The 27,130-nt window shown below is 40.0% G+C and overlaps 2 long non-coding RNA genes across 2 annotated transcripts; one reads left to right on the top strand and one right to left on the bottom strand.

Moving 5' to 3' along the window:
- Positions 1 to 4,073: 4,073 nt before the first annotated feature.
- On the bottom strand, positions 4,074 to 5,579 carry LOC137834460 (uncharacterized). Its single transcript, XR_011084887.1, has 2 exons — positions 5,034 to 5,579; positions 4,074 to 4,961 (listed from the first exon to the last, which is right to left on the bottom strand). It is a non-coding gene; the product is annotated as an uncharacterized lncRNA (long non-coding RNA).
- A 2,806-nt stretch (positions 5,580 to 8,385) lies between these two features.
- On the top strand, positions 8,386 to 12,621 carry LOC137835322 (uncharacterized). Its single transcript, XR_011085073.1, has 2 exons — positions 8,386 to 10,389; positions 11,352 to 12,621. It is a non-coding gene; the product is annotated as an uncharacterized lncRNA (long non-coding RNA).
- Positions 12,622 to 27,130: the final 14,509 nt, after the last annotated feature.

Below are 27,130 nucleotides of genomic sequence, written 5' to 3'. Positions count from 1 at the left end.
TTTTTTAGGATGTTTTTGTGGCCTTGGGAGGATCATTAAATGAACTCGAGCCGTATGGAGGGGTATTTGTTGGTGTTTTAGGCGACCACGTGTAGGTGCATGGAAATGGTACCAAGACGATCAATACTCCTTCATCGTATAATATCCTGTTAGGACGACCATCAATAAATAAGTTAGGGACATTAGTATAGTTAATTCATATGAAGACAAAATACCCCACTGATAGAGGCGATGTGGGACTAATAAGGGTAGATAAGAGGGCGGATTGGAAGTGTTATGAGTGGAGTTTGAAGAACAAAAAAAAGATGTTGGCATGTCAAAAGAGGGGTAAGAAGTGGTGATGAAGTAGAGTTGGACTCGAGGGTAGATTGTGAGGAAGTGAAACCCCAACCGGCGGAGGAAATCAAAATTATAGTGATGAGTGAGGGCAGAACTTTGAAGGTCAGTAGCCACATGGAGGTTGAGCAGGAAAAAGAATTGATAGAATGCTTGAGGGAGAATTCGGGTGCTTTTGCATGGTCGGTAGAGTATATGCCAGGAATAGATCCAGATTATGTATCACCGATTGTCGATGAAACCACTAGTGCACAAAAGAAGGAAGTTGGCAAAAAAAGACGACAAATAGTGGACCAGGAGGTGGAGAAGTTCAAGAGTGTGGGTTACGCGTAGGAGATGCAGTATCCTTCTTGGCTAGCCAATCTGGTGTTGGTACAGAAGAGGAATGGCAAGTAGAGGATGTGTATAGATTTCACGGACCTGAAACTAAGAATGTCCTAAAGATGCTTACCCATTACCTAACATTGATGTGTTAGTCGATGGTGTTTCAGGTTGTGAACTGCTAAGCTTCATGGATGTGCATTCGGGTTATAACTAAATCAGAATGCATCCTAAAGATGAAGATAAAACAATGTTCATAGGAAGCTTATCAAATTTTTGTTACACAGTAATGTTGTTTGGGTTGAAAAATGCGAGGGTGACGTACCAACGGTTGATGGATCGAATTCTGGATGGAATGATATGTAGAAATATGGAGGCTTACGTAGATGATATGGTGGTAAAATCCGTAAGGGCCAGTAGCCATGTTCAAGACTTGAGGGAGTTTTCTTGACTTTAGACAAGTATAAGCTGAAATTGAATCTAGAAAAGTGCATTTTCGGTGTAAAGGCAGGTAAATTCTTGGGCTTTATGTTGACTCAAAGAGGAATTGAGATGAATCCGGATAAATGTGCAAAAATTCTTAACATGTGAAGTCCGGCGTCAATCAAAAAGGTACAACAGGTAACTGGAAGGATAGCATCGTTGTCACGGTTTATTCCGAAGGCGGGTGAAAGGTCAGTTTCTTTCTTACAATGTTTAAAGGGGGAATGACCGATTCACATGCGCGAAGGAGTGTGAGAAAGCTTTTCAGAAATTAAAAGAGATGTTGGCATCACCACCAATCCTAATCAATCCCACAGTCGGGTCGCCTATCTATCTATATTTATGTGTAACAGAAAGAGCAATAAGTACGGTATTAACGCAGGAAAAGGAAAATGAGCATAGGTCAATCTACTGTGTAAGTCGAACGCTTTAGGGGGCAAAAATAAGGTATCACAAGTTAGAAAAGGCAGCCCTGGCGTTGTAGTTGCAGCAAGCAGATTGAGGTACTATTTCTAGAATTTTCAAGTTGTTGTGAGAACAAATCTACCAATTAAGTCGGTCTTGCAAAAGTTGGATTTGGCTGGAAGGATGATCAAGTGGGTAGTAGAACTATCAAAGTATGGATTTATGTTTCAAAGAAGGGGTTTGGTTAGACCTTAGACACTTTTAGATTTCATGGCAGAATTAGCACCTTCAGACAACGAGCGTATTACATGTAACTCGGGAGGATGGATTTTATCAATAGATGGTGCGTCAAACGTTCAAGGCAGTGGAGCGGGAATAATTCTGGAAGGACCATATGGGATTTTGGTAGAACAATCTTTAAAATTTTCATTTCGAGCAAGTAATAATCAAGCAAAATATGAGGCCTTACTAGTTGGAATGCGGTTGGCGATTGATATTGGAGTAAGAAAGTTGGTTGTAAGAAGCGATTCACAGTTGATGACTAGACAGGTGGCATGAAATTTTCAAGCAAGGGATCCACACTTGACCAAGTATTTAGAGAAGGTGCAAACAATGGCAGTCGACTTTGAGGATTTTGGTTTAGTGCACGTTCTGCAGAATCAGAATGCTCGGGAAGATTTGTTATCCAAGTTGGCAAGCACCAAAAGATCTGGCAATCACAAGTCGGTCATTCAGGAGAATTTGGCAGCACCAAGTGTGACTATAGGAGAAATCCTGGAAATTAATAGTAGACATTGCTGGATGGATATGTATTTGAAGTGGTTCAAAGAAGGAGAAAAGCTAACAGACTTTGAAGCACAAAATATTTTGAGGAAAAATAAGGCTAGATACAAGTTAATTAAGGGATTCTCAATGTCATTGTTGATATGTGTGGACGAGTTTGAAAAGGAAAGGATAATGCATGAAAATCACGAGGGGGCATGTGGAAGTCACATCAGCGGGAGATCATTGGCTATGAAGATATTAATAGTAGGTTTTTTCAGACCCACATTAAGAAATGATTGCCTAGGATATGTCAAGAAATGTGACAAGTGTTAAAGACATTCAAATGAAATAAAAGTTCTAGCTAAACATTTGTACTCGTTGATCGCCCCATTGCTCGTTTTCAGTTGGGGAATTGACATTTTGGGACCTTTCCCGATGTTGGTAAGACAATTAAAGTTCATTGTGGTGGCCATTGAATATTTTACAAAATGGGTAGAAGTCGAGTCCTTAACAACTATTATAGCGAAAAAAATTTCCAAGTTTGTATGGAAGTCAATCATATGTAGATTTGGCATACCTAAGGAGTTAATATCAGACAATGGAACGCAATTTGCTAATCGGAAGATGAGACTTATGTGTGAGGAATTGGGAATCCGACAGGTATTCTCATCGGTAGAGCATCCTCAATCTAATGGGCAGGCTGAGGCAACGAACAAAGTAATTTTATAGGGTTTGAAGAAAAAGATGGGAGCAACTAAGGCCAGGTGGGTGGAGATTCTGCCTAAATTAATTTGTTCATATCATACTACAATGCAGTCAACCACGAAAGAGACGCCCTTTGGGTTAGCTTATGGTGGCAATGTTGTGTTATACCCATTAGATAGAAATGATATCTAAAAGGGTGGAGGACTTCTAAAAAAAAGAGTCGGGGGAAGGGAGACTTTTCCAGTTAGATACTATCGATGAATTAAGAGACAAAGCAAAAATACGAGTAGCATCTCAAAAAAGAAGAATAGAAACAAAGCATTTGAGTAAAGTACATGCCATGGAGTTCAGGGGAGGATGTCTCGTCTTAAGAAAGGTAGGGGAAGCAAATATGGATAGCAAATTAGCACCAAGATGGAGGGGGCCCTATAGGATATGTGAAGTAGTTGGGAAAGAAGCGTATCGTTTGGAGACTTTGGATGGAGGGAGCATTCCACGAACATGGAACGTGGTCAACCTACGATTCTGTTACCGTTAAACTAAAATATTTGGATTTTTGTTTTTAAATTCATTTACTTTATGCTTTGAGACATATTTATATTATGAACTATTTATGTGCCTTTTTTGTCATTACTATGGAGAGAAATTGTTGCTTTGTGAGTCTTATTGTAGGGCTTAGTCCATCACCATCCGAAAAACCATGGAAGGGTGTTCACCCTCCATGGTGCCGAACTAGATGCTCGGTCCACTACCATCCAAAAAACCATGGAAGGGTGTTCACCCTTCATGGTGTCGAGCTAGATGCTTGGTCCACTAAAAATCATGGAAGGTGTTCACCCTTCTTGGTGCCGAGCTAGATGCTCGGTCCATTACCATATTCATTTTCAATGTAGGAAAGAAAAGTGATTAAGCATTCGAAATAACTGTTGTAAGAACGAACACAAACACATTATAATTCATATTCCTTTCAAAGTAAAGTTGGTTCATCGTTTTCATTTTAAGTATGTGTCATAACAGGTCTGTAGGGGTTGCAGTATTAGAAATGAACACACAAAGAGTTTGTGGCGGAACAAATAACAAGGCGCAACATAATCAGAAAATAAACAAATTCGGATGACAATAGTAAACAAGTAACTGCGGAGACAATAAATACATGTTCAAATGGAAAGCATGTTTCCAACATAGAGGTTACAATCAAAGTTAATATGCTTAGAGTTTTTTGTGGAAGGTGAGATTCCGAGGTCACGATCATTCTTCATCAACAATTTCCCCTTCAACAACATTCTTGAAGGGGTCAAATGCCGAGGTATCTAGATTTGGTTGAATAACTTTGATTTCTTCGAGGACACCGTTGAAACCTTCCACGAAGGATCAAGAAATTTCATCCTTAGCAGTTTCCAATGCATCGTCCAAAGTAGATATTTGTTTTTGCAACATGGCTTCGGTAGTTTCTCAGGCTCGGTTGGTAGCTTGGTGCTTTTCTTGGTGGTGAGCGTAGTCTTCAATAGTTCTCTGAATCTTACCAAGGGCATCGTCCCCGTGACGAGCCATTTCATCTAGTTTGGCTTCAAGTTGTGAGTTCTCGGAACAAACACTTTCTACCTCATTCACCATCTATTGGACCTTTTCTGCATCGTGCTTCAGTAGCTTTTGGGCCATACAGTCAAAAGTAGTCAACAACTCAGGCCAGAGGAGACTTCAGTTTCAAGAGGTGAGGTTTCGTCACCCTTCTTGAAAGATCGGGTAACTGATGATTCTTGATGATGAGAAGAATGCTCATCTAAGTCAATGGCATCGGTTGGAGGACGACTTTCGCTTGGGCTTTTTTGGTAAAGGCATGGTGCTAGTATGCTTAGAATCTGTCGCGACAAGGTTGGTGCTGGGTTTAGCAAAAGCACCACTGGATCGACAGGCCATCTCAGCTTTGGTCAGAAGCATGGTGTTTTCTGAAAACAAATAGCATAGTGAGACATCAAAAAGCAGTAACAAAGACAATGGAAAATGGTAGAAGTATGTACCAATGTAGACTTTTAAGTCATTGGGTCGGAACTCGAGCTTTAAAGGTATCAGAGTTTCAAAGACAATCCTAGGTCATCAAGTTTTTTGCAGTCGCTTAGTTCACTACTGTCAAGGTCATCAAGAGAGTAAGATGGTTGACATTGAGGATGTGATCAACAGTAGAGAGGAAATCCTTCTAAGAGTTCTGGGTTACGATCGAACTTTTGGACTTTTACAAATTTGCCTTTAAAAGATTGTATGATCATTGAAACAGGGTGAGTATTCCTCGACCTTTCACCCTCACTGAGGGAAGCCCAAGAGGAAAAATACAATATGGATGAATGACAAAACAGAACGAATGAGTGGTGAAGCACAAACATGAACGAATAACGAATAGAGTGAACAAATGACAAGCAATGATAAGCAACAGGGCAAGGCAAGTAGTAGAGCATAATCAAGTGCGTACCTAGGAGCGGGAGTTGGGTGAAAAGTGAAATGGGGAATGAATGCAGAGGAGAAGAATGGGGGTAGCGCAAAGGTGTTGAAGAGTGACTAGAGAAATGGAAAAGGAGTAACAACAATGGAGTAAAGAGTAAAGCACAAGAAGGAGAAGCCACGTGGTTATAGAAACCGCCACATTCAAATGCCTTTCAATAAGAATAAGACACGTGGACATCAGGAAGGGTGAAAGACAGGTGATAAGACGCGGAACAGGGCATTAAATTAAAGCACGGGTACCTACAAAGCGTATAGAATCGGATGATGAGTGCCAACTCACCAACTCACCATAGTCTCAATGGCCTATGTTGGAGAGCATGTAAGGTCATGGTCGTGACTCGATGGTGAACAATTTATGTGTCGTCTTCCAAGCTTCAACTCATCACAATCTCATTAACCTATGTCTGAAGCTGGGGGCATGTAAGGTCATAGACCTGGTTCGATGGTGGACAATTTATGGGATGTTTTCTGACTTGCATATCCGACATAATATTATAGTACAAGTTAAGGGATCTCAATCAATTAGTCTTAATCACTTAATTAAGACATAATCATAATGTAGGCGAAGAGGATAGAATTTGGTCCATATATACCCGACAACACTCTACAGAAAGGATCATTTAATACACATCGGTAAAGGGTATACTTATCCTTCACCACCTTAAATGTTCTAGGTTGAACGTCGCTTATACTCTTATTTAGAACAAAATGTTAATTCATTTAAATAGAACTTAATAATGTAAAATTATGCTTAAAAGTAATCAGATTTTTTTTATCGTTTAAGATTTTCTTTATAAAAATCAACAACTATAATATTTTTTTATTTGAGTGAAATAGTTATAATATTTTATATATTATTTTTAATTTTTAGTTTACAATAAATGTTTATACATATATAAAATAATTAAAAACTAAAAGAAAAAAAAGTAATTAATACACTCTTCACACTTTTTTTTAAGTATCTCGTTTTTAAAATGTTTATTTTATATTGAACTGTTATTTTCAAAATCTAAATATATAGTGATTTATACATTTATCTTTCACCTAATTTTTAATTAGTTTGAATATTTGGTTAAAGTGAAGAGAATTTATTAAATTTCTAAAGCTTTAAAAAAAATCCTTAAATAACTCTTAAAAAACACTAATTTTAGAGACAAAAAATATTTAATTACTATATTTATTAAATTTGATATTATTTACAAATTTTGTATATAAAATAATTTCTATTATTAATAAATAATTTTAAATTAATATCTAATTAGTTATCAATATTTTAGTTATCAAAATTGTTTCTTTTGGTATAGTTCTTTATTGCAGAAGATGGGGTAGGTTTGTGACTTTTATGGCTGAAGTTGAACCGTGGATGAAAGGTGAAAAGAAATGGAAAAATATAGGCAAACTTCTTAAAGAATCCCTGTTAAAACACTCACAAAAGTGTTAATTAGGAGGGAGCTAAGAGACAATTGAGGTTGAATTTGTGTAGCAATTCATCAGTCAATCAAAGTTGGAAAATACATGGGTTGAGCACCTCTCTTTATAGCCCAAATGGTGCCAAATATATGAAAATACTCTCCACTCATAGCTTGACAAATGACACTCTATAATGGGAGCAAATCCTCACCATTTATGGAGAGACAAGTGGTGGCTTATGAGTGGAGAGGATTTCTCTCCATTGAGGTGCAACCATGTGGCAATCATGTTTCCCATGTTGGTTGTCCAGTTGACCCTTCATACTTTCCTTGCTATGTAGCTGTTGTTCATGCCTCCTTAGAAATCTCTCCAAAACCCCTAGACGATTTAGGGTTGCAAATGGGCTCAAAGAGGCCTAATTGTAACCTAATTAGACTCTCCACTTCTTATTCTAATAGGCCCAATACATGACCCAAAATAAGCACAAAAAAGGCCCAAATATAAGTCCAAATAAAATCCTACACTATTCTTTACAATTTAATAAGATTAAGAAATTTGGAAGAAAAGTTAAAAATTAATTCTCCATAAAAATAAAGTTTTTTGAACTCCTCTTCTTTTTCCATTCTTCTAGCCATAACCCTACTTAAAGACTCGATAATTTATATCTAATTAGTTATCAATGTTTTAGCTACCAACTTTATAATTTAAAGTAGTTGGTAGTTATAAATTTGGTAACTAATTAAATATGAATTTATAAATTAGTGATTTATTAATAATAGAAACTACTTTAGATATTAAAAAAATTATCTTTAAAATAATATCTAATTTAATCAATATATTAACTAATTATTATATTTTTATCTAAAATTAGTTTGTATTTAAAAATACTTTTTTAGAAAAATGAATGAAATATAATGATAATTAACTTTATCTCTGAAAATTATATTTAGTTTAGAAAAAATGAAAACCACATAAATAGCATGAACGGAAATGAAATTAGTAATCTTCACTTCTCTTTTACTCATAGGTATACCAACTCAAACTTTGTATAAATGGCAACTTCGTTATAATTTTTTCAATAAACACTTCTAAAATAAATAAATAATAAAATTATTTTTTCTAAAATTAAAAGACCTTTATAAGTTAGCTCATACGTAAATTAATTCTAGTTTGTATAAATTTTCTTTTAAAAAATTATTTATGAAAAAATATTTCAACTAACAAATGAAATGAAAAAGAACGAAGGAGGAGAACATAAACTATCTGACTTTTGGAGGAAGATCATAGTAATATTTGTACTTGTATAAACTAAAAGGGCCTAGATAGTACGTGGAACTGGGACTGGTAGTAACAATTGTCTTAGATTTCTCGGTCGCTCCTCCTTCGCCCTTTTTGTATTCGCTTTCTAGCTCTCAATCGTTCCTCCTTCACTCCTTTTGTGCTTCTCAACACTTCATGATGGAAACCGTCCAGCCTCAAAACTTTTGGCCAAGAAGATAGATGAAGATCGAGCTTTAATAAAGAGTTTGTAAAGTCTTTTTCTTCTTCTTAGCCTTGTAAAAATTGTATAGAGTAGTTAGGAAGTTTTGGTCCTTGTATTTTGGGCCAAAGTAGAGAAAGATGTAAATAGAAAACAAAGTAATGTGTAAAATAGTAAAAGAGGGGTGCAAATAGAAATGTAGGCAAGGAAGGCATGAGTCTCCACATGTCTTCTCCTTAATGGAGAGGATTTGCACCAATAAGGTGGTGACACTTGTCACACTCTCATTTGAGAGTTTTTGAGAGACTTTATCCTATAAATAGGAGTCTCTTGTACATGTATTTCTTTAACTTTGAATTAGTAATGAAATGCTGCCTAATTTTGGCCATTCTACTTGTTCTTAAGTTCTTCCTAGGTTAGTCTCCTTCAAGACTTAGCCTAGACTCTTTCCTAGTGAGTTGGCCTCACCTCTCACTCTCACAAATTCCTACTCCACTTCAATCCATGGAAACTCCTCTTGAGTTTCTTTAATGCTTCCGCTCATCATATCTCCTTCATCATTCATCCAAAGAAGAAATTACAAAGATCATTACTAGAAGAAGATCGTTTTTCCATCATTTGGTATTCAGAGCTATGGTTGTAAGATCTTCTTCTATTTTTTTCTAAATTCCGTGTTGTTCATAATGTTCTTGATTGTCTTGAATGTTTACCGATTGATTTTGTGTTTTTTTGTCTTTTTGTTCGGTTCAAATTAATTGTTCTTACTTGAACCTTCATGTATGTGCTTTTAGGTGTTCTTGTGTTCATGTTCATGTGTGCTTTTGAATTTTTTGAGTTTTCTTCAAATTTGTTCGGTGAAATTTTCATATAATTGAGTCATTTTGATTTTATAATCATATATGTTTTGTCTAGAGTCATGTTTAGTCAAAATTTGTCATAAACTCCATTAGTTGAACTTTTTGAAGTTTTTTTTTTCAAATTTCTTCATAGATTAGAGCTCTTGAGTGCTTTTGATTTTCATTTTTGAGTTCATAAATTGCTACTAGATCATTAGCAATTTTCTTTGAGTTAGGTTTCCATTATTACTCTCTCAAAATTCATTTTCGAAAATTCTCGAAAAATTTTCCGAAAATTGTTCGTGGTTCTAAAAGAAATTTCCAGGTGTGAAGAGTAGTTTGGACTTGTTTGTGAGATCTCATTGGATCTGTGGTGCGAATAGCAGTTCTGAATCCGTTTGTATTGTCAAAATTTCACGAAAATCTGTTGCACGTTCACGTTCACGTTCATATGCGTTTTCAATCCGTTCATCTTGTTCTTCATTCTTGATGTGATTTTAAAAACGTGTGAGCTGAGTTTGGTGCGAAGGTGAGAAACATAAGTTTGACGAAGAATTTGTTCGGTGTGAAATCTAATTGAAGCGGTGTGGTGTTGGAGGAATCACGAACGGAGGTGTTTTGCGGTTTTTGGCAAACGAAATTGGTGTAAGGAGGTTTTGCGGCTTCCGGCGAACATAATCAGTGGACAGAGGTTTTTGCGGTTTCCAGTGACCTAAATCAGCGAGGAGTTGTGTTTTCCGGCGACCTAAATCGTTGAAACTGTGAGTTTCCGGTGCGTTTTCATCTACATTCTTCATTCTCTGGAACGATTTTTAAATCAAGTGATTGGAGAACACTGAATGAGATATTGCGGTAAGGAGATTTGAACCGCCGAAATCAGAATTTGCTTGAGATTTGGTGCGTTGCTGGAAGAATCAGTAACAGAGGAGTTTCAATTTTCCGGCGAAACCGGTTAACGGAGAAGACGATCGATTTGAAGCGATTTGCTGGAGAATTTGAGATTCAGCGAGCACTAACCAAAAAGGAACTGTAGTGTTTCGTATGAATTGATTCATTGCAGCCAAGGTGTTTGTTCAATAAGCATGAATTAGAATTGTGTGAGTTGAAGGTGTAGCAAAGTCCAGTGGCATTCAGTTTCTGTGAATTGAAGAGGTGCGTTCAATTACATTTACGTGCAATTTTAATTACAATTGTTCTGTTCTGTTAATCTTCGAAATAAGAGAAGTTGAGTAGTGGAGTGGTTGATCTGAGACGGTGTAATTTTGATTCAGTGTAGTTTGTGTTGAGTAGTTGGAATAGGCATTCCATCAAACACTTGGTGTTCTATACTGGATTGAAGGATTTCCTGTGGTGATTCAATTGGACCAACAACTAATTCAACATAAACAAGTTATTGGCAATTGATTTAACAGTGTAGTAATTGTTTTGATGTAGATTTGGGTGCAGAAGTTTTATGGTTTGGCTATTTTGGTACAAAATCCTGCACATAATTGGTGTATATTGTTGAATAGTTCGCAGCTGCACAATTTTAATCTTTTGATTAGTGTAATTTGGTGGTATAATTTTGTGCATTGAAACTGTTTATGAATTGATCACGATGTTGTGATGTAGTATGATGACTTGAATTGTTTGCATCATTTGGTTCATAATTGGTGTTTACAATGCAATGCTTAATTGAGTAAAATTCCGGTGCATAATTGGTTGGTGTATTGATCCAGAGATTTAATTAAAATTGCCTCATTGAATGCAAGAAAAGTGAGATAGAGAAAGCAAAGTGCGTAAACTAAATTGGTTCAATTTTGTTGAAGCAAGAATTTTACTGGTGCAAGTCTTGATGCAGAATTTTCCGGTTTAGCTTGTGAAATTGGCAAAGTGAAGCTGTTGGTGAATTTTAAAATTGCAATTGACAATCGTAGGTCTTCATACTAGCTGTTCTGATTCAGATTTGATTGCTTGAAATTGTTGATCATTTTGGTGCAGATTTTAAATAAAAAAAAAAGTATGTCTACATTTGAATTCAATTTGTGAATTACAAATTGATTGAAGCTGATGCAGTGAATTGTGGGGTCCGTAAATTTGAAGAATTTGATGAGAATGGTGTGCCGAAGGTGCAGGTGAATCAAGTACTAGCAAGGTGTGCAATTAATTGAAGAAATTAAAGTAGAATCAGTGAAAGCAAATTTGAAAATTGTTGAATTGGTGAAAGCGTGATTGTGGGTGCTTTTAACTAACAAAAAATAGTTATATGTTGAGTAATTAGAAGTGTGTATTGGCAGCTACTGGAATTTGCAATCACACGGTGGGACCCATTCTTTAAAGTTAAATGCAATTTGTTGAATAATGAGGGAGCGTAAATTTTGGTGAGAAATTTGGCAATTGGAGTTCCTTTGCGCGGACCTGCGAGAATTGAGTTCTTTGGACCAAGCTACATTGGGCAGCAACATTTTGGATTTCATGGTCTACTAAGAATTTTCATCATTCTTTGTTTTTCTTTTTGTAATCCAATTCTAGTGCCAATCTTTAGGTGCTTCTTTTGAGTGCCTACTTTCTTGAAAACCTTTAATTTCTTGCTTGTCTTGATTTTATGGATAATCTTTGTGTTTGTCATCTCTAATCTCCTTTGAGTTTCACTCTTCAAATTGAGCTTTTATTGCTTTTATTATTGACCTCTTGAAGTGGAATATACCTTGAATTTGTTCTTTGTGAGAATTGAGCTAACTTCTAGGTAGCATCCTAAGAGAAGGCAAAGGACTTTGTAAGGGGTACTCACCTTTGGAGGACAAACAAGTAAAGGCTTGGAGAGAAACACTTGTGAGAGAAGAGAAGAAAACATTGAAGATTATTTTTTTTTTAAATTTTGTGTGATTTCAATTGTTTTGTAATTTGGCCATTATCTTTACTTTAGGTGTCTTGGAAGAGCCTTTGGTGTTCTTCCATCTCCTACAAGTTTTCTTTAATTTTCTTATTAGATACACGCTTTAGACGGTGAGTGTGTCTTGAAGGTTCACAAGTGCCAACAAGCCTCACCATTAGGAGTCGTCTAGTTTAAATTTTTGCAATTTAAATTCTTAGTTTTTAAAAGCTTTCTTTTAGTTTCTTTCTTTAGAAAACTCTTTGTTTGGGTTGAAGAAGTTTTCATTGGAAGGAGATTTGTGAAGTGCATTGGGATAAGTTCTGGCTAGGAAAGACTTGGTACTTAAGAGTGTCCATTGTGACCCACCTCTCTTTCCTGGGAATTTACCTTGTGTGCTAAACTCACTTTCCTTCTTGTGAAAAATCTTTTAAATACAAAGCTTAATATGTCTATGTATACTTCTTGTCATAGTAGAAAGATTTATAATCCTCATTATCAAAAAAAGGAAGGGATGCGTTTTGAGCCTAGAAGTTTATATTATTCTACAGAGCCTGAAATATACATTCCTTACTTTGATGGAAATAAAAATGTTGAAGCATATTTAGAATGGGAAACAAAAGTTGATCAAATCTTTGAAAAACATCAATTGGATGAATTTAGAAAATTTTCCATGGCTACCCTAAGTTTTGAAGAATATGCTAGGTCTTGGTGGATACAAAGGGAAGCTGATGTTAGAATTGGTAGAAAATCAGAAATATTGAATTGGGATGAATTGAAGATGTGTATGAGAAGAAAGTTTGTTCCACCTTCATATGTGAAAAAGAAAAAGCTTAGAGAAGAAATGAAAGAGCTTGTAGAAAAAGGAAGAAATTTTATATACAGAGAAAAAGAATATGTTAGAAGAGAAAAGGAGTTTAGAGAAAAATTCCAAGCTCTTGTCAGAAAGAAAGAAGAGAAGGAGAAAAGGGAGAGAGAGGACAACGAAAGGAAAGATAGAGAAGAGAAAGAAAAGAGAGAAAAAGTGATGATAGAAAAAGAAAGTATAAAAAACTCTTTTTCTGGAGTTGAATCATATATTGATAACATTTTATCTTCTCTAGAAAACCCTTGTGAGGATGTGCTTGAAGAAAAATCTATGTTTGGAGCTGAACCAGAAGAATGTTTGATTGAAAAGGAAGAAGAGGAAACCCACGAAGAAGAAGAACCTTTTATGACACTCCCTCAAAGGATGAGAAAGAATCCTTAAAGGGGGATTGCAATACTTTGAACTCTTCTTTTCAATTATATAATGTTCATTCTTCTTTACAAAAATCTCAAAAACCAAACTTTGTGATGTTGTTGCCTAGCTTGGGCAATAAACAACACAAAGTGAACAAAAATACTTTTGAAAGGGGCCTTATGTTTTTCTTTAAAAAGAAATTTAAAGATAAAGGGCCTTATTTTTGTTTAGTTTTCTTTTGTTTTAATTTTCTTTTAAAAAAGAAATTTATCTCATGTTTGTTTGATGTTTATTGTAGATTGACATTTGACCTAGGAGGAAAACATCAAATAAACAGAGGTTGCTGTCATTGAGCATCATTCAGATCTGAGGACAGATCCTTTTCAAGAGGGAGGGGATGATGGAAACCGTCCAGCCTCAAAACTTTTGGCCAAGAAGATAGATGAAGATCGAGCTTTAATAAAGAGTTTGTAAAGTCTTTTTCTTCTTCTTAGCCTTGTAAAAATTGTATAGAGTAGTTAGGAAGTTTTGGTCCTTGTATTTTGGGCCAAAGTAGAGAAAGATGTAAATAGAAAACAAAGTAATGTGTAAAATAGTAAAAGAGGGGTGCAAATAGAAATGTAGGCAAGGAAGGCATGAGTCTCCACATGTCTTCTCCTTAATGGAGAGGATTTGCACCAATAAGGTGGTGACACTTGTCACACTCTCATTTGAGAGTTTTTGAGAGACTTTATCCTATAAATAGGAGTCTCTTGTACATGTATTTCTTTAACTTTGAATTAGTAATGAAATGCTGCCTAATTTTGGCCATTCTACTTGTTCTTAAGTTCTTCCTAGGTTAGTCTCCTTCAAGACTTAGCCTAGACTCTTTCCTAGTGAGTTGGCCTCACCTCTCACTCTCACAAATTCCTACTCCACTTCAATCCATGGAAACTCCTCTTGAGTTTCTTTAATGCTTCCGCTCATCATATCTCCTTCATCATTCATCCAAAGAAGAAATTACAAAGATCATTACTAGAAGAAGATCGTTTTTCCATCACTTCAACTCTTCAACTCTTCAACTTTTTGGTGCTCAGTCGAGAATTAACCTGCAGAAGGTTCTGTGACAATCAAGTAAGTACTCTATATTGAAAGTGTATGATGTAATTGATAAAAGCGTACCTTACTCTTGTGTACTCTCATTCATGGGTTGTGACCTAAACCGGCGGTCACCAGGTTTGTGATGTAGTCGCCGGATGTGAACCTAGAAGACCAAGTGATCAGAGATCGCCGAAAGGAGGACATCGCCGAAGGATCAGGAAAGCTTGTTCCGGGCTTTCGAAGCAGAGGATGAAGTCGTCAGATGACCATTCCCTAGCTAGCCAGAGGTTGAGGTCGGGGAACAGCTTACCCGAGCATGCACGATGAAGCAAGTGAAGTAGATCATGATGGCGGCCGGCGAGACCACAGGGAAGGTGTGTATGATGACACCCGTACTCGCCACGCATAAGAGATCACGCTTCAAGGCAGTTATACGCTGAGTTGCTTCCTGCATAAGTAACTTAGCCGAAAGCCTGAAGAGTAAGAGGTGACGCTCAAGTCAAGGATGCTCCAGATGGTGACACGTGTACAGCTGGATGCGAGCCACGTGTCCAGATGTGTAACTGTCAGGAGAGAGAAAATGCACAGGTATATAAGGAATCCTAACGAACTTCTGAGGTACGCGCGTTTTAGAATACTTCTTTTACGCTTGCGAGAACTTGAATACGCCGAGAGAGAATATTGCACGGTAACTGAAGTTCTTAGTTTTCTCTTAGTATTTTGGCGGTTCAGTCGCTGACTTGGGCGTCGGAGCGTGATCGGCCGCAGCGGCGCCGTTCAGTCTTTTGCAGGTTCTTGAGGCGAATCGAGGCGAAGGACGGAAGCTACCACGGTGCAAAGTCGATCCAGATTCGACGAGGCAAGGCTCTTGCGTTCTGGTCAACAAGCAGGATCATCAGGCGCCCACCGTGGGGCTGTGTAAAACCTGTCCCCATCCACAACGTGAGTTCTTGGAGTTTCTGCAGTTTCTGTGTGGTTGTGTGCTGGTGCAACCATTTTCCGCCGTTCATTCAAGCTTTGTTCGGTAAATTCGTGTTTTCCACCGTTCGTTCGGGTTTTGTTCGGTGAATTTGAGGTTTTTCCCCGCTTGTTTGAGTTCTTGTTCGGCGAGGTGGAGTTTTTCACCGTTTGCACGGGTTTCAATCGGTGAGATCGAAGCTTTACCGTTCATTCGGATTTTTGACCGGTGAATCAGAAGTTTTGGCGGAGAAGTGGTAGGTTCGTGCTAAGATTTCAAGTTTCTGTGGAGGCTCTTGTTGTTGTGATTGCGTTCTTGGAAGTTCTTTGGAGTTTACGAAGTTTTGACCGGTTGATTGCTGGATCGATCATTTCGCTGGTGAAGGTTTTGTTCGTCGAGCTTTGGTTTGCTGAGTTTTCATGAGAAAGATGAGAAGCAACCGTTCAAGTCCAGTTGTGCCAGTTGCTGCTGAAGGCGCCATGACCATGGCGCAGATGATGGAGATCATGCGTGCACTGCAGGCGAACGTGGAGGCCTCGCGCGTAGAGCAGGCAAAGATGCATGAGGACCTAGTTGCCTCTCAGGCCAGGAATGAAGAGCTCAGCTAATGGAAGAGGGCCAAGCACATCTAACCATGAAAGCCAAAGCCCAACACTAGACCATGAAGAGCGTCTAGACCATGATGAGCGTCTAGCTAGAAGGATGGAGCGTCTAGGACGTGAAGGGGAAAGGCTACCCATGGAGCGTCTAGGAGGAGACCTAGACCGTCTAGGACCTATCACAAGGTCAATGGCTAAGCATATTCAAGCCCAATTGAGTGAAGCCACGGATGGAAGGGAGAAAGCTTTGTACATGTTGCATAAAGGCCCATTAGGGGTGCTTAGTAATTAGAGTAGTGTAGAAAGCACATTTGAGTGAAACATTCTAGAAACTCTCTAGGTGTGGCCGGTCATGAGCACATGGCACATGACTTTGTGAATTGCATTTAATTTGGTTTTCATTTCATTAGGCATTAGCTTAAAACTTACGGCCAAGTAGCTTATAAATAGGGAGGCCTACACCTTGTATTTGCAAGTTTATTGTGAGTAAAGTTATGCTGCCATTTTGTGCCAAGCTTTGCTTCTCCCTAGAATTCTAGGCTCTAAACTTCATCTCCTTCACCTCTCCTTGGGTTGGCCGAACCTCCCTAACTTCATACACATCATGCACCTTCAAGATCAACACCACTCTTAGGAGGATCTTGCTCACACACCTTCATAGCTTCCGCACCACTTTTTCTCACATGATTCAAGAAGACCTTCATGAAATGCCATCATTTGGTATCATGACCTATGGTTCTTCAAGATGAGTTGCTTTTGGTCTTTCATTTTTAGTTCTTCTTTACTTTCATGTTGTTCATCTTATTTTCCATAATTGTCTTGTTGTTTTTTTACATTTTATTTTGTTTGGTGTGCTTTGTGGAAGATCCAACCGAAGCACTCTTGTTCAATTGATCTTGAACAAGTTCTTGTGCAAATTGTGATAGGATTCCATACACCTTTGAGTTGCTATTTTCTTTTAGGCTTTTGAGTCTTTATTGCTTTCATTATTTGGTTCCTATTATGCTTTTGAGTCTTTAATTTCTGAATCTTATATGTTTTGTCAAGTCATGTTCATCCATTTTGTCAACAATTCATAGTAGTCCTTTTATTTGGCTTGATTGTTTCTTGATTTTGGGTCTCTTTAATTGCTTGAATCTGCTGTTCTTTGATCTTTTGGTGCCTTTTTAATTTTAGTTTGAGTTCATATTGTGTTTATATCCTACACAATTCTATTTCACAAATTTCCATTGTGTCTAAACTTTGGTATCTTGCTGTTTTTGTTTCCAGTTTTCAGAATCCCCTATTTCAGATTTTCTGTGCTGACTGTTTTGATCCAGAAAAATATTTACACTCATAGGAAAATTTTGATTCTCTGGAATTTGCAAGTTTGAAGTGTTATAGAAAGGACAAAAAAAGAATTAGTCCAAAAGAAGCAACAAAAAAAAATGATAAATCTTTAAAATCAGTGTGCAAATCTGAGGTGCTACAGTTGGCGTAACTAAACACCAAAATTGCAAAATTTATTAAAAACAATTGGTGCATGCGTTTTGAGTGATTCCAAAGCCAGATTTTAGCTAAGATCTTGAATATCTTGCATATCAAATTTCAGAATCATATCTTAAAAACACAGCTCAGCATAAATTGGGGAAAAACACGTTTCTGACCCACAACATTTTCCAGTGGTGCTGTTTTTTTTATTTGGTCATCTAAATCTAGTGCCATTCTTAGGATTCTTTTGTGTGCCTACCTTTATTTTGGTACCTTTTATTTGCTTGCTTAATATTTCTTGAACCTCTTTCTAGTTGTCATAATCTAACTCCTTTTGGTGGTACTGTTTTATTCAATTAAATTGTTTCTTGCTTTTGTTCTTTGACCTCTAATTTGGTGCTGAAATTTATTTTCTCCTTTGGTGCTTAATTGAATGGAAACTAGACTTGGGTAAGGTCTAGTCTTTTGATAGGTGCTGGAATTGGAGAATTAAAACCTTCATTCTAAGGGAAAACAAAGCCAAGGCCGAAACAAGCTTTCTTGAAAAACACTACAAAAACTTGGAGGGCCAACAAGCAAAGACAACAAGGAAGTGCATTTAGCAAAAAGAGGATCAACAAAGGGAGTTTTCTTATTTTCCTTGCAACTTAATTTGTGTTAATTACCTCTTAATTACGTTTTAGACGGTGAGTGTGTCTTCAAGGGCTCAAAGTGTCCAAGAAGCCTCACCTAGGGCCGACTAGTATAGAATTCTTAATTAGCAATTGTTAATTGTTGGTGATTGTCTTTCTTTTTGCTTAGTAGTGACGCTTTGCATGCTTATCTTGTGTTAAACCGACTAGCTTTGTCAAATTAGTTAGCATACATTGTTTTCTTGCATTGAAAAACAAGTTTTGTTTTCTCAACTTACTTGTGTTCTAAGTGCTTTACTAAGAGAAAGTTTTGTGTAAAGGGATTGGGGGATAGTTTTTGGCAAGGAAAAGGCTTGGTACTTAAGTAGTCCTTTGTGACTCACCTCCCTTACCTGGAAAACTACCTTCTTTAACTTTCCTAAACTTTCTCAAGGTCAAACACCTATATACACAAAGTTTTAGCCATGTCTTCTTCTTCTCACTCTCCAAATTCTATTGAAAGTGAAGTAAAATCTTTGAAAACTCTTTTGAAAGAAGTATCACAAGCGGTACAATTAATTTCTTTTAGACAATTGGAGAATGAGAACAAAATCAATGAGATGGCTAAAGCTCAAGAAGAGAAATCACAAAAATCACAAAAATAAAAAAAAACTCATACTCATGCATCTAGGAGTAATGAGTCTCTAGGGGAGGGAAGCCTTAGAATTAATGACTACTACCAACCACCCTCTAGAAGGAATAGGCAAAGGGAGCAAGAGGTGCCAAGGGAAACTAGAGTAGACCTACCTCATTTTCATGGAAAAGAAAATGTAGAAATCTATCTAGATTGGGAAATGAAGGTAGAGCAACTTTTTGCTTGCCATAGGGTAAGTGAGGAACGTAAAGTACCCTTAGCCGCCCTTAGCTTCCAAGGGAACGCCATGTATTAGTGGACCTCTCTCGAAAGAGAAAGGCGTCTTCATAGGGAACCTCCCATTACATATTGGAATGACCTTAAGGGAGCCCTAAGACGCCGACACATACCTTCCTACTACCATAGGGAGTTGATGGACAAGCTCCAAAGACTCCAACAAAAAAACATGAGTGTGGAAGAGTATAGACAAAAAATGGAGCTCTACATGATGAGAGCCTCCATTAGAGAAGAGGAGGATACCACAATAGCTAGGTTCCTTAGTGGCCTATCACTTGAGATAAGAGATAGAGTGGAGCTCTTACCTTATCAAGACTTGAATGATTTGGTTCAACTTTGCATTAAAGTTGAGCAACAAATTTTACGCAAAACATCAAGTCAAAAGGTGAGTCCTTACTCTAACTTTTATCCCAATAAAGAGTTTAGAAGGGAGGGTAGTACATCCAAAGAAAAACCAAAAGAACCTACCAAACCTTTTACCAAAGAAACCTCCACCCCACCCATCCGAGCTAGAGATGTCAAGTGTTTCAAGTGCTATGGTAGAGGGCATGTGCAAGCACAATGTCCAAACCAAAGGACTTTGTTTCTTAAAGGTGTAGACGAGTACACTAGTGGCGAGGATGAGCCTAGTGAGAGAGAAGAGGGGGGAGAGGATGAGAGGGTAGCTCCACTAGAGGGAGAATTGCTTATGATTAGGAGAACCCTCAACAATCACCCTAGCACATCCATTGAAACACAAAGAGAGAACATATTTCATACAAGATGCAATGTTTTAGAAAACATATGCTCTCTCATTGTGGATAGTGGATCTAGTTGCAATTGTTGTAGTGCTAGGATGGTGGAGAAGCTTAAGCTACAAGTAGTTCCTCACCCAAAACCTTATAAACTTCAATGGCTTAATGAAAATGGGGAACTACATGTAGACAAGCAAGTGGAAATCAAGTTTTCCATAGGGAACTACAAAGATAAGGTTTTATGTGATGTAGTACCTATGGAAGCTTGTCATATTTTATTAGGGAGACCATGGCAATTTGATAAGAAAACCTTGCATGATGGTCTCACTAACGAAATTTTCTTCTCCCACAAGTATAAAAAGTTTGTACTTAGTCCTTTACCACATTCTCAAGTGGTAAAAGACCAAATACAAATGAAACAAAAGAGGGATGAGGAAAACAAAAAAAAAAAGAACGCTAGAAAAAGAGAAAATCCTTAGGGATAGGAAGGCATGGGAGAAGAGTGTTCCTTCCCACAAGGTTGGTCAACAAGAAAAGCCCCTTGAAAACGTTTTTGAAAATTTGCTTCTTGTTGAACAACCAAGCCTTATCTTTTGTAAAGGAGCACTTACATGCACTGCCACAAGTAGTGAACTTATGACTTTACCTCCTCAAATAGAAAATCTTTTAAGTGAATTTGAAGATCTATTCTCCCATGAGGGGCCCATTGGGCTTCCTCCTCTTAGGGGGATAGAACATCAAATTGACTTCATTTCGGGGGCAAGCCTACCGAATAGGCCTGCTTATAGAACCAACCCCGAGGAAACAAAGGAGATAGAATCACAAGTTCAAGACTTGTTGGAGAAGGGTTGGGTTCAAAAAAGCCTAAGCCCTTGTGCTGTACCAGTCTTGTTGGTGCCCAAAAAGGGTGGAAAATGGCGCATGTGTTGTGATTGTCGAGCAATCAACAACATCACCATCAAGTATAGGCATCCAATCCCAAGGCTTGACGATATGCTTGATGAATTGCATGGGTCAACTCTATTCTCCAAAATTGACCTTAAAAGTGGATATCACCAAATTCGAATCAAGGAAGGTGATGAGTGGAAAACCGCTTTTAAGACCAAATTTGGATTATATGAGTGGTTGGTGATGCCCTTTGGGCTTACTAATGCCCCAAGTACATTCATGAGGCTTATGAATCACACCTTGATGGATTGTATAGGTAAATATGTAGTAGTTTATTTTGATGATATCTTAGTCTATAGTAAAACCCTAGAAGACCATCTAAGTCACCTTAGGGAAGTTCTTCTAGTGCTTAGGAAAAATAGTCTTTTTGCAAATAGGGATAAGTGTACCTTTTGTATAGATAGTGTAGTTTTCTTAGGCTTCATAGTAAACAAAAAGGGGGTGCATGTAGATCCCGAGAAAATCAAAGCCATCCGCGAGTGGCCAACCCCACAAAATGTAAGTGATGTAAGAAGTTTTCATGGGTTAGCTAGCTTCTAAAGAAGGTTTGTGCCTAATTTTTCTAGTCTAGCTTCTCCTTTGAATGAACTTGTTAAAAAGGATGTTGCATTTTGTTGGAATGAAAAGCATGAGCAAGCCTTTCAAAGGCTAAAAACTCAACTCACCAATGCACCCATTCTATCTCTCCCAAATTTTTCCAAAACTATTGAGATAGAGTGTGATGCATCGGGGGTAGGCATAGGTGCGGTTTTGTTGCAAGGTGGACACCCCATTGCTTATTTTAGTGAAAAACTCCATGGTGCCACCCTCAACTACCCCACCTATGACAAAGAGCTCTCTGCTCTTGTGCGAGCCCTAAAGACTTGGGAACACTACCTTGTGTCCAAAATATTTGCCATCCATAGTGATCACGAGTCTTTAAAATATTTAAAGGGCCAACACAAGCTCAACAAGAGACATGCTAAATGGATGGAATTTCTTGAACAATTTCCTTATGTAATCAAATACAAGAAAGGAAGCACCAATATAGTGGCCGATGCTCTTTCAAGACGGCATACACTCTTTTCAAAATTGGGTGCCCAAATTCTTGGATTTGACCACATAAGAGAGCTTTACCAAGAAGATCAAGAACTCTCATCCATCTATGCCCAATGTCTACATAGAGCGCAAGGAGGTTACTATGTGTCCGAGGGATATCTTTTTAAAGAGGGAAAACTTTGCATTCCCCAAGGAACACATAGGAAACTCCTTGTCAAAGAATCACATGAAGGGGGACTCATGGGCCATTTTGGAGTTGATAAGACTCTAGATCTTTTAAAAGCAAAATTTTGTTGGCCACACATGAGGAAAGATGTCTAACGACATTGTTCAAGATGCATCTCATGTTTAAAAGCAAAGTCTAGAACAATGCCGCATGGACTCTACACCCCTTTGCCGATTGCAAATGCTCCTTGGGAAGACATTAGCATGGATTTCATTTTAGGACTCCCTAGGACTGCAAGAGGCCATGACTCTATCTTTGTGGTAGTGGACCGTTTTAGCAAAATGTCCAATTTTATTCCATGCCACAAAGTAGATGATGCTCAAAATATTTCTAAACTCTTCTTTAGAGAAGTGGTGAGACTCCATGGTCTCCCTAGAAGTATAGTGTCTGATAGAGATCCCAAGTTTATAAGCCACTTTTGGAAAACTCTTTGGGGTAAACTTGGCACAAGACTACAATTTTCAACTTCTTGTCATCCTCAAACGGATGGGCAAACCGAAGTAGTCAATAGATCTCTTGGAACTATGCTTAGGGCTATCATGAAGGGCAGCCACAAATCTTGGGATGAGTATCTTCCCCACATTGAATTTGCCTACAATCGAGTGGTTCACAAGACTACTAATGCTTCTCCTTTTGAAGTAGTATATGGTTTTAATCCTCTCACACCCATGGATTTGATACCTCTTCCTAAGCCACAAGATTTTGTGCATAAGGAAGGAGTAATCAAAGCTGACTTTGTAAAGAAAATGCATGAGAAGATTAAACTCCAAATACAACACCAAAATGAGAAGTACACAAAATACAACAATAAAGGGAAGAGAGAAATAATTTTTGAGGAAGGAGACTTAGTTTGGCTTCACCTTCGCAAAGATAGATTTCCAACTCAAAGGAAGTCCAAACTAAGTCCTCGAGGTGATGGACCCTTTCAAGTCCTCAAGCGCGTCAATAACAATGCATATAAATTGGACCTACCTCTTGAATATGGAGTACATGACACTTTTGATGTAATTGACCTTTCTCCATTTGTAGTTACCAATGACGATGACGAGCTGGATTTGAGGACAAATCCTTTCCAAGGGGGAGGGGATGATGGAAGAGGGCCAAGCACATCTAACCATGAAAGCCAAAGCCCAACACTAGACCATGAAGAGCGTCTAGACCATAATGAGCGTCTAGCTAGAAGGATGGAGCGTCTAGGACGTGAAGGGGAAAGGCTACGCATGGAGCATCTAGGAGGAGACCTAGACCGTCTAGGACCTATCACAAGGTCAATGGCTAAGCATATTCAAGCCCAATTGAGTGAAGCCACGGATGGAAGGGAGAAAGCTTTGTACATGTTGCATAAAGGCCCATTAGGGGTGCTTAGTAATTAGAGTAGTGTAGAAAGCACATTTGAGTGAAACATTCTAGAAACTCTCTAGGTGTGGCCGGTCATGAGCACATGGCACATGGCTTTGTGAATTGCATTTAATTTGGTTTTCATTTCATTAGGCATTCGCTTAAAACTTACGGCCAAGTAGCTTATAAATAGGGAGGCCTACACCTTGTATTTGCAAGTTTATTGTGAGTAAAGTTATGCTGCCATTTTGTGCCAAGCTTTGATTCTCCCTAGAATTCTAGGCTCTAAACTTCATCTCCTTCACCTCTCCTTGGGTTGGCCGAACCTCCCTAACTTCATACACATCATGCACCTTCAAGATCAACACCACTCTTAGGAGGATCTTGCTCACACACCTTCATAACTTCCCCACCACTTTTTCTCACATGATTCAAGAAGACCTTCATGAAATGCCATCATCAGCAAAGTGACTGAGGAGTTGCGCCAAGCTCTTCAGGAGCAGAGAGGCCGCCCAGTCGCTGAAGAGGTCGCACCATCATCGCCGCCTCGCGTTTTCCCTATGCCATTTGCTCAGGCGATCACAAACACGCCTATCCCTAGCGTGGTACCCATGAAGGCTACTTTCACCGGCGTGGAGGACCCTGAGGCACATCTCACCACGTTCCACACGCAGATGATGCAGTCAGGAGGCTCGGATGCTATGTAGTGCAAAATGTTTGTGAGCACGCTCCAGGGAACAGCGCTGGAATGGTTTGTGAGCCTGCCTACAGGTCACATAACCAATTTCCAGCAGTTTTCGAAGATTTTCGTTGAGCAGTACATTGTGAACAAAGTGCCACCCAGGGTGTCTTACGACCTGTTCGACATAAGGAAATACCAGGGAGAGTCCCTCAGGGACTATCTGAATCGTTTCAGAGCACAGATGGTCCGCTTGCCTGCGAAAGACGAGGAGATGCTGGTATACGCCTTCAAAAAGGGCGTGCTGCCGGGACCTTTCTGTGAGGCACTGATCAGGGCTCACCCCGCCACGTTTGCTGAAGTTAGGCGACTTGCGGTGGCCCACATCGCCGATGAGAGTGAGGTCGTCGAGAAGAGAAGGAGCGTGGCCCCCGCTAGGCCACGTGCCCAGACCAGGATCCAGCCACAGAGGGTGCTGGAGACAGCGGCGACCAAGAGGGATCAAAGGACCCGCCATCCTTATGATCCAAGGAAAAACAAGGGCAGGGGCACAGGGCGCCCCAGGGAGTACAATCGCCCGCCAAAGCATAAGTTTGTCATGGGGTTGGCGGATCTGATCGCCATCCCCAACATAGCAGCCAGGCTCAAGGCACCTGAGAAGGTGGGCGACAAGGTGTTAGGACCAAAACCAGACGCCTGGTGCGAGTTCCACCAGAGATTTGGTCACACCGTTGATTCGTGTTTGGCACTGGGATACCAGCTCGACGACCTGGTCAAGAGCGGTTTCTTGAATGATTACCTGCTGGACAGGAGGACGGGGGGCGCGTCGAGCTCCCAGCCGGCGGGTGGTGAGGCTCAGCAGCATGAGGTGCCCAGTCATGGAGAGATCCACACCATCGCTGGGGGTTTTTCGGGTGGTGTATGCACCGCGTCACAGAGGAAGAAATATGCAAGGTCTGTGATGACGGTGGACATGTTCGAGGATCACTCGCCAGATGTGGACATTACGTTCACAAGAGAAGATCTCAGGGACGTTGTGCCTCATGACAATGATCCCATAGTTATCTTGCTTGTCACAGCGGGAAGGAAGGTCCATCGGGTACTGGTGGACCAAGGAAGCTCGGCAGATGTGATGTTCTGGCCGACTTTCACACAGCTGCAATTGCCCCTTGACCAGCTGAGGCCCTATGGAGGGTGCTTGTATGGGTTTGCTGGCGATCAGGTGGAGGTCAGGGGGTACATAGAATTAAGAACTACATTCACGGATGAGGCGGGCTCGAGGACGAAGAAAATCAAGTACCTCGTCGTGAATGCTCCCTCAGCATATAACATTCTGTTGAGAAGACCAACACTCAACAGAATAGGAGTTGTGCCCTCAACCAGGCACATGAAGGTGAAGTTGCCATCGATGGAGGGGTTGTGATCACCATCAAATCTGACCAGAAGGAAGCGAAGAAATGCTATGAGAATAGCCTCAAGAATAAGAGGTCAGTAAGTTACATCACAACGCCGCCGCCTCCCGGTGTGAAGCCCAAGCCAACAGAATGGCGAGTTGTTGATGCGGCGATGGAGGTGGCCGCCGGAGGCGATGTCACCATGCTGGATGCTGAGGCTGAGGGAGAGAACGCCGATCGGGAAGAAGAGGCGAGGAATCGCCTAGAGGAAGCGAGGGAATTGGGAATCGCCAGGGCGGTGATCGCCAGGGAAGCTAGACCCAAACCCGTCGAAGAGTGGCTCGAAAGGGAGATCGGGGGAAAGGTCTTCAAGCTGGGAAGATCCTTGGAGGCTGAGCTCCAAGACCAGATCGCCAAGGTGATAGAGCGGCATCTGAATGCTTTTGCATGGTCTGCTTCAGACATGCCGGGAATCGACCCCGACTTCTTGTGCCACCATCTAGCAATGGACAACCAGGTCAGACCAGTGCGACAGAGAAGAAGGAAGTTTAATGAGGAGAGAAGGCAGGCGATCAGGGATGAAACACAGAAGCTCCTCGCCGCAGGCCATATCAGGGAAGTCCAGTACCCTGAGTGGTTGGCCAATGTCGTGCTGGTGAAGAAAAGCAATGGGAAGTGGCGCATGTGCGTCGACTTCACTGACCTGAACAAGGCTTGCCCAAAGGATTCGTATCCTTTGCCAAGCATAGACGCCCTGGTCGACAGTGTTGCAGGGTGCAAGTTGCTGAGTTTCCTGGACGCCTTCTCGGGGTACAACCAGATAAAGATGCATCCCATGGATGAAAAGAAGACCGCCTTCATGACCGAGAGATCGTGCTACTGCTACAAGGTGATGCCCTTCGGGCTGAAGAACGCGGGGGCCACGTACCAAAGATTGATGGATAGGGTACTTGCACCAATGCTGGGAAAGAATGTGCAAGCGTACGTGGATGATATGGTCGTGACCTCGCCGGAGAAGAGCAAGCACGTTGCGGACCTGGAGGAGTTGTTCACCACAATCGCCAAGTTCAGGTTAAAGCTAAACCCCGAGAAGTGCATTTTTGGTGTGGAGGCAGGGAAGTTCTTGGGATTCCTCTTAACTGAAAGAGGAATAGAAGCCAATCCTGATAAGTGTGCTGCCATCTTGGCGATGAGGAGCCCGACTACCGTGAAGGAGGTGCAGCAACTTACAGGTCGGATGGCCGCCCAGTCTCGTTTCGTATCGGCTAGCGGAGAGAAAGTCCATCCGTACTTTCAGTGTTTAAGGCGGAACAATAAGTTTGCCTGGACGAAGGAGTGTGAAAAGGCCTTCGTCAAGCTTAAAGAGTACCTGGCGAGCCCGCCGATTTTGTGCAAACCGTTGGTGGGAACCCCTCTCAGGTTGTATTTTGCTGTGACTGAGAGGGCGGTGAGTGCGGTGCTCGCCCAAGACCAAGATCAGGCTCAAAATCCTATTTATTTCGTCAGCAAGGTGTTGCAAGGCCCGGAGGTGAGGTATCAGGCCTTGGAGAAAGCTGCACTGGCTGTGGTATTTTCGGCGAGGAGGTTGCGCCACTATTTTCACAGTTTTACAATATTGGTGATGACCGACTTGCCTATCCAGAAAGTCCTGAAGAAGCCTGATGTAGTTGGGAGGATGGTGAAATGGGCGGTGGAGCTGTCGGAGTTCGACATCAAGTATGAGCCCAGAGGTCCGATCAAGGGGCAGATTTTCGCCGATTTTGTGGTCGAGCTCTCGTCAGAGGCAGCACGAGTTGAGGGGGATGATTTTCGTT

The sequence above is a fragment of the Phaseolus vulgaris genome, chromosome 5 (assembly GCF_000499845.2).
Source record: "Phaseolus vulgaris cultivar G19833 chromosome 5, P. vulgaris v2.0, whole genome shotgun sequence".
Classification (NCBI taxonomy): Eukaryota; Viridiplantae; Streptophyta; class Magnoliopsida; order Fabales; family Fabaceae; genus Phaseolus; species Phaseolus vulgaris.
Note: the sequence above shows the minus strand (reverse complement) of the source record. Positions and strands in the feature narration are given on the sequence as shown.